The following is a 7506-nucleotide window of genomic DNA, read 5'->3' as shown; positions in this document are numbered from 1 at the left end:
GACTCCGTGTCAAAAAAACAAAAAACAAAAAAAAAAACAAAACCTTGGCTGGCCGGGCACAGTGGCTCAGGCCTATAATCCCAGCACTTGGGGAGGCTGAGGTGGGTGGATCACCTGAGGTCAGGAGTTCAAGACCAGCCTGACCAACATGGAGAAACCCCATCTCAACTAAAAATACAAAATTAGCCGGGCATGGTTGCAGGCGCCTGTAATCCCAGCTACTCGGGAGGCTGAGGCAGAAGAATCGCTTGAACCGGGTTGGCGGAGGTTGTGGTGAGCCAAGATTGCGCCATTGCACTCCAGCCTGGGCAACAAGAGCAAAATTCCATCTCAAAAAAAAAAAAAAAAAACAGCCAGGCGAGGTGGTGTAGGTGCCCGTAATCCCAACTACTCAGGAGGCTGAGGCAGGAGAATGGCTTGAACCCAGGAGGCGGAGGTTGCAGTGAGCCGAGATTGCACCACTGCACTCCAACCTGGGCAACAAAGCGAGGCTCTGTCTCCAAAAAATAAAAATAAACCAACCACTAAAAACCAGGTCTTTCCGGCCAGGCACAGTGGCTCACGCCTGTAATTCCAGTACTTTAAGAGGCCGAGGCGAGAGGATTACGAGGTCAGGAGACCGAGACCATCCTGGCTAACATGGAAAAAACCCGTCTCTACTAAAAATACAAAAAAATTAGCTGGGCATGGTGGTGGGCACCTGTAGTCCAGCTACTTGGGAGGCTGAGGCAGAAGAATGGCGTGAACGCAGGAGGCGGAGCTTGCAGTCAGCCGACATCGCGCCACTGCACTCTAGCCTGGGCAACAGATCGAGACTCCATCCCAAAAAAAAAAAAAAAAAAACCAGCTTTTTCCTGGAAGAAGTTCCAAAAGTTAAGAGGAAAAAAAACTGGCAGGCACAGTAGCTCACACCTGTAATCCCAGCAATTTGGGAGGCCAAGGAGGGCAGATCACGAGGTCAGGAGTTTGAGACCATTCTGGTCAAGGAGTTTGAGACCAGTCTGGACAACATGGTGAAACCCCGTCTCTACTAAAAATAAAAAAATTAGGCACGGTGACATGCGCCTGCAGTCCCAGCTACTCAGGAGGTTGAGGCAGGAGAATGGCGTGAACCCGGGAGGCGGAGGTTGCAGTGAGCCAAGGTCACATAATCGCACTCCAGACTGGACAACAGGGCGAGAGTCTGTCTCAAAAAAAAAAAAAAAAAAAGAAGAAAGAAAAAAAAAAACTTGGCCTGGCGCAGTAGCTCACAACTGTAATCCCAATACTTTAGAAGGCCAAAGTGGGAGGATCACTTGAGCTCAGGAGTTGAAGACCAGACTGGGCAACATATCAAGACCTCATCTCTACCAAAATTCAAAAATATCAGCCAGGCATGGTGGTGCACGCCTGTAGTCCCAGCTACTAGGAGGGCTGAGACAGGAGGATGGCTTGAGCCTTGGAACTTGAGGCGGCAGTGAGCCTTGATCATGCCACTGTACTCCAGTGTGGGTAACAGAGTGAGACCCTGTCTCAAAAAAAAACAAAAACAAAAAACCAGGTTTCTGTGAAATATGTACAGTAGTTATTCCTAACAGTATTTTTCCGTAATATTTATTAAAATATCTGTAACATTTTTCCTCTTACTCAAATTTTCCTCAAGGATCTTTCTGCTTTATTTCTTCCTCAGTTGATGGGTTATATAGGGGAGTGATTACTTACAGGTGCACTGTGAGTTTTTTTTCCTCAGTAAAAAAGCCAAACACCTACAGAATAAAATCCAAAATCAATGGCACTGCACTCAAGACCTCTGACCCTAGACCAGGCACGGTGGCTCATGCCTATAATCCCAGCACTTTAGAAGGCTAAGATGGAAGGATCACTTAAGGTCAGGAGTTCAAGACCAGCCTGGCCAACATGGTGAAACCCCTATCTACTAAAAATACAAAAAATTAGCTGGCATGGTGGTGCACACCTGTAGTCCCAGCTACTTGAGAGGCTGAGGTAGGAGAATCACTTGAACCCAGGAGGCGAAGGTTGCAGTGAGCCGAGATCATGCCACTGCACTCCAGCCTGGGCAACAGAGTGAGACTCCCATCTCAGAAGAAAAAAAAAAGATCTCTGACCCTCACTTAGCCTCTCACCATGTCCCATCATAAAACGTACTCTACTTTTTTCCTGATCCCTTCAACAGGAACAAAGCCTGTTTGTAAACTACCCAGGCTTGTTCCTCCTTCCTTGAATGTGCCCTGATTCCCCAGCCCCATGCCTTTCCCAGTACATTTTTTCTTTTTTTTTTGGCCTAAATCGTTAGTGCAAACATGTCAGGATGATTTCCTCTCCTGGGAATATCCTCTCCCTGCCTATCTCCCCCATATCCACTTGCAGGAATTCTCCTGGGCCTGTCAAGTCCAGCTTCAGCTCCCTGCATCATGAAGCAATTGTGTCTCTCCCACAGCTCACTGAACCTTCTAAAGTCCTGATCATGCTTTGCCCAACACACAGTAAACACTCTTCAGGCTGGTGGCTCCAGATCCTAGGATGCTTTCCGATAAATGCTGGGGAACTGAACCAACTCCAATCAAAAATCATAGAACTGGCCCAGCACGGTGGCTCACGCCTGTAATCCCAGCACTTTGGGAGGCCAAGGTGGGTGCATCACCAGACGTCAGGAGTTCAAGACCAGCCTGGTCAACATGGTGAAACCCCATCTCTACAAAAAATACAAAAATTAGCCGGGCGGTAGTGGCATGCACCTGTTATCCCAGCTACTCTGGAGGCTGAGGCATGAGGATTGCTTGAACCCGGGAGACGGAGGTTGTGGTGAGTGGGGATGGTGCCACTGCACTCCAGCCTGGCAACAAAGCAAGACTCTCTCTAAAAAAAAAAAAAAAAAATCATAGAACTGGCCCAGTGCGGTGGCTCTTGCCTGTAATCCCAGCACCTTGGGAGGCCAAGGCGGGTGGGATCACGAGTCAGGAGCTCAAGACCAGCCTCAGCAACATAGTGAAACCTCATCTCTACTAAAACTACAAAAATTAGCTGGGTGTGGCGGCACGTGCCTGTAATCCCAGCTACTTGGGAGGCTGAGGCAGGAGAATCACCTGAAACCCGGAGTCAGAGGTTGCAGCGAGCTGAGATTATGCCACTACACTCCAGCCTGGGCAACACAGCAATATTCTGTCTCAAAAAAAAAAATCATAGAACTTTTTTTAGTCCAAATCAGGCAAACCTGATCGTTGAGAAATGAGAAGCAGGATAATGACACTGTTTACCACCACATGGTAAAAGGCGGGCAATATGTCTGTCATCATCAAGAAGCAACTGTGCAGAGGCTGCCTCTCTGCTGTCAGTAAAAGAATGAAAAACAGATGGAGTGACAGAAGGAGCACAGGATGAGAGGGAGACAATTTCAGTCCTGGTCTGGGCTCTGGCTCTTACTCAATTTGTGTCTTCTCTCATGGCTGGAATTTCTCCATGTGAAAAAAAGAAGAGGCTGGGCATGGTGGCTCATGCCTGTAATCCCATCACTTTGGGAGGCCAAAACAGGAGGATCCCTTGAGCCCAGGAGTTCAAGACTAACCTGGGCAACATGGGAAACATGGTGAGACCCTGTCTCTATTTAAAAAAAAAAAAAAAAAAAAAAGGCCGGGTGCGGCAGCTCACGCCTGTAATCCCAGCACTTTGGGAAGCAGAGGTGGTCAGACTGTCTGAGGTTGGGACTTCGAGACCCGCCTGACCAACATGGAGTAACCCCGTCTCTACTAAAAATACAAAATTAGCCAGGCATGGTGGTGCATGCCTGTAATCCCAGCTATTCGGGAGACTGAGGCAGGAGAATCGCTTGAATTTTTTTTTGAGACAAGGTCTTGCTGTTGCCCAGACTGGAGTACAGTGGCACAGTCATGACTCACTGCAGCCTCAACCTCCTGGGCTCAAGCAGTCTTCCCACCCCGGCCTCGTGAGTACCTGGAATTACTCACTATGCGCCACCATACCCAGCTAACTTTTTTTTTTTTTTTAAGAGATGGGGTCTCACTATATTGCATAAGCTGGTCTTGAACTCCTGGGCTCAAGCTCTCCTCCTGCCTCAGCCTCCCAAAGTGCTGGGATTACAGGTGTGAGCCACCGAACCCAGCCTGTACTAACCTCTTAACTCCTCTCACTTCTCAACAATACCAGGACTTTGGTACTATATTATTATTGCCTTTTCAGATGTGAAAGGTAAGACACAAAAAGGCAGCCTTTGCCCGAAATCCTAAAGCTAAGAAGTAGCCCAGTGGAGGAGTTAGAACCATGGGCAGTGTGGACTCCAGAGCTAAAGCTCTTAATCAATTTCCTCTGATGCTTTTCATAAAATATAAGGTTTTGGAGATAAAGATGAGAAAAAGAAAACACACAAACCAGTATTCTGGGTGTCTGAGGCTGAGACCCATCCCTCCTCTCTTGAAGGAAAAGAACCCCTCCCCCATTCAACCTTAAAAAGTCACAAGGGGGCTGGGCGCGGTGGCTCACGCCTGTAATCCCAGCACTTTGGGAGGCCGAGGTGGGTGGATCACGAGGTCAGGAGATCCAGACCATCCTGGCAAACACAGTGAAACCCCGTCTCTACTAAAAATACAAAAAAAAAAATTTAGCCGGGTGTGGTGGCGGTTGCCTGTAGTCCCAGCTACTCGGGAGGCTGAGGCAGGAGAATGGCATGAATCCGGGTGGCGGAGCTTGCAGTGAGCTGAGATCGCACTACTGCACTGCAGCCTGGGCGACAGAGCCAGACTCCGTCTCAAAAAAAAAAAAAAAGTCACAAGGGAAGGCCAAGATGGGTGGATCATTTGAAGTCAGGAGTCACAAAGATCTACCAAATAAAACTGATATTATTGTACACAAAGCTCCTGTTCAAAGCTTTAAGACTTCTTCAAATTAAAATGGAAGAGAATTACAAAGGGATAAGCATGGATTTTGTTCTCTCTCTCATCTGCATGCTTCTACAGATACTAATAGCTGGTTTCACTGTTTCTCATTCATCTTTCTGGATGCACTTCCTCCCGGGCAGCATTAGGTTGAGATTTCCTACAACAGTCTCTTTCGATTTTTACATTCTCTTTTTTACTTTATTTATTTATTTATTTAGAGACAAAGTCTCACTCTGTCACCCAGGCTGGAGTGCAATGGCCAGTCTCGGCTCACTGCAACTTCTGCCTCCTGGGTTCAAGTGATTCTCCTGCCTCAGCCTCCTGAGTAGCTGGGATGACAGGTGCCCGCCACCACGCCCAGCTAATTTTTATATTTTTAGTAGAGATAGGATTTCACCATGTTGGCCAGGCTGGTCTCAAACTCCTGACCTCAGATGACCAGCCTGCCTCAGCCTCCCAAAGTGCTGGGATTACAGGCGTGAAGCACCAAGCCCGGCCTCATTCTCTCATTTTATTCATACACGGGATGAGATCAGAAATGAATGGTGGGGGCCAGGTGCGGTGGCTCACGCCTGTAATCCCAGCACTTTGGAAGGCTGAGATGGGTGGCTCATTTGAGGTCAGTAAATTTTAAGCTTCAGGTTTCTTATTGTGAAATGTAGCTAAATGTCATTTCACTAGGTTTTTGTGAAGATCAGATCATATGATGTCTACAAAAATGCTTTACAATTATAAATTATTATACAAATTTAGAAAAATTTTGGCCAGGCACGCCATGGCTCACACCTGTAATACCAGCACTTTGAGAGGCCGAGGCTGGAGGATCGCTTGAGCCCAGAAATTCGAGACCAGTCTGGGCAACAAAGTGAGACTCCGTTTCCATCAGTCAATCAATCAATCAATTCTCCGGGCGTGGGGTCGCGCCTATCGTCCCAGATACTTGGAAGGCTGAGGCAGGAGGACCACTTGACCCGAGATGTTGACGCTGCAGTGAGCCAAGATCGCGCCACCACTCTCCAGCCTGGACGACTCCCTGTCTCTGGGGAAAAACAAAAAAATAAATTAAGCCTCTTCCTGGGTCTTCGGGGTAAGACCCTGCCCCTCCTGACCAGGCGCGGTGGTTCACGCCTATAATCCCAGCACTTAGGGACGAGGCGGGGGGATCACGAGGTCAAGAGATCGTGACCATCCTGCCCAACGTGGTAAAACCCCATCTCTACTAAAATACAAAAAAATTAGCCGGGCGTGGTGGTGCACGCCTGTAGTCCCAGGTACTCGGGAGGCTGAGGCAGGGGAATCGCTTGAACCCAGGAAGCGGAGGTTGCAGAGGGCCGAGATCGCGCCACTGCACTCCAGCCTGGGCGGCAGAGCACGACTCTGTCTCAAAAAAAAAAAAAAAACTTTGCCCCTCCTGTCCTGTGGAAAGCAAAACTGAAGGCGGGACCCACAGAGCCCTCCAGGGCATGCGCAGTGGGCCTCGGAGGCAAACACGTGTTTCTGTGGAAAAGCCTATCCTTCCCATGCAGCCTCCAGCTTGGCCGCCGGCCCTGAGGCCGCTCCCCCGCCCCTCTCCTTCTGTGGGGGTCGCAGGGAGTAAGGAGCCATCCTTCCAACCCGCTCTCGTGCCCACTCCCCGCAACGCAACCCAGAATGTCGTCCCCTTTGCCAGGTTCCAACATGGCGCCCCACACAAGCGCGGGCACAGCGTCTGGGCTGCACTCCCTCTTCCTTCTCTCCAGCTTGGGGCCCGCTCCCTCCGAGCCGCTTCCACTCACCTCAGCAAAGCTCGGGCTCCCTTCCCGCGGAGACAGACGAGCTGCTGCAGGTGACGGCAGATTCCCCGCGCCGGCCTCGGCCCGACCTTTACATTGGTAGCAGCAGATTCGCCGCCGACGCCCATTTCCTGTTTGTTTTACCTTTAAAGTTTTACTCACCTGCGTCGAGGTTGTTATATCCGAAGACAATAAGCTTTATTTAAAATAAAACAATTTTTAAGAGAAAAATTGCTAATTCAACAACTAAGTTGAAAGAAAGACTATCGAATATGCAGTTACCTGGGGTATTTTACTTTATTATTTATTTATTTTTATTTATTATTTTTTCTTGAGATGGAGACCGCCTTCTGTCGCCCAGGCTGGAGTGCAGTGGTGCGAACTCGGCTCCCTGCAACTTCCGCCTCCAGCGATTTTCCTGCCTCAGCCTCCCGAGTAGCTGGGATTACAGGCGCCCGCCACCATTCCCGGCTATTTTTTGTATTTTTAGTAGAGACGGGGTTTCGCCATGTTGACCAAACTGGTGTCGAACTCCTGACCTCAAGTGATCCGCCTGCCTCAGCCTCCCAAAGTGCTGGAATTACAGGTGTGAGCCATCGCGCCCGGCCTCAATTTCTTTAAAAAAAAAAAAAAAAAAGGCCAGGCGCGGTGGCTCACGCCTATAATTCCAGCACTTTGGGAGGCCGAGTCGGGCAGATCATGAGGTCAGGAGACGGAGACCATCCTGGCTAAAACGCTGAAACCCCGGCGTGGTGGCCGGCGCCTGTAGTCCCAGTTACTTGGGAGGCTGAGGCCGGAGAATGGCGTGAATCCGGGAGGCGGAGCTTGCAGTGAGCCGAGATCAT

At 49.4% G+C, this 7506-nt stretch overlaps 1 protein-coding gene across 4 annotated transcripts in view; it reads right to left on the bottom strand.

Annotated features, from left to right (window-relative positions):
• The window catches only part of SNRNP35 (small nuclear ribonucleoprotein U11/U12 subunit 35), a 9472-nt gene extending 2238 nt beyond the window's left edge, over positions 1–7234 (bottom strand). Inside the window, exons 1-2 of one of the 4 annotated variants that reach the window (XM_023205935.2) lie at positions 6665–6774; positions 5676–5928 (exon numbers count right to left, since the gene is read on the bottom strand). The gene's annotated coding sequence lies outside the window, so the exon portion shown is untranslated. Of the gene's footprint in view, positions 1–1626; positions 1746–5675; positions 5929–6664 lie in introns of those variants that run through there. The other 3 variants (XM_023205952.2, XM_023205927.2, XM_023205962.2) reach the window with 3 other exon arrangements.
• Positions 7235–7506: the final 272 nt, after the last annotated feature.

Source organism: Piliocolobus tephrosceles, chromosome 10 (genome assembly GCF_002776525.5).
Source record: "Piliocolobus tephrosceles isolate RC106 chromosome 10, ASM277652v3, whole genome shotgun sequence".
NCBI classification, from domain to species: Eukaryota; Metazoa; Chordata; class Mammalia; order Primates; family Cercopithecidae; genus Piliocolobus; species Piliocolobus tephrosceles.
This window is presented reverse-complemented; position numbering and strand designations above follow the sequence as displayed.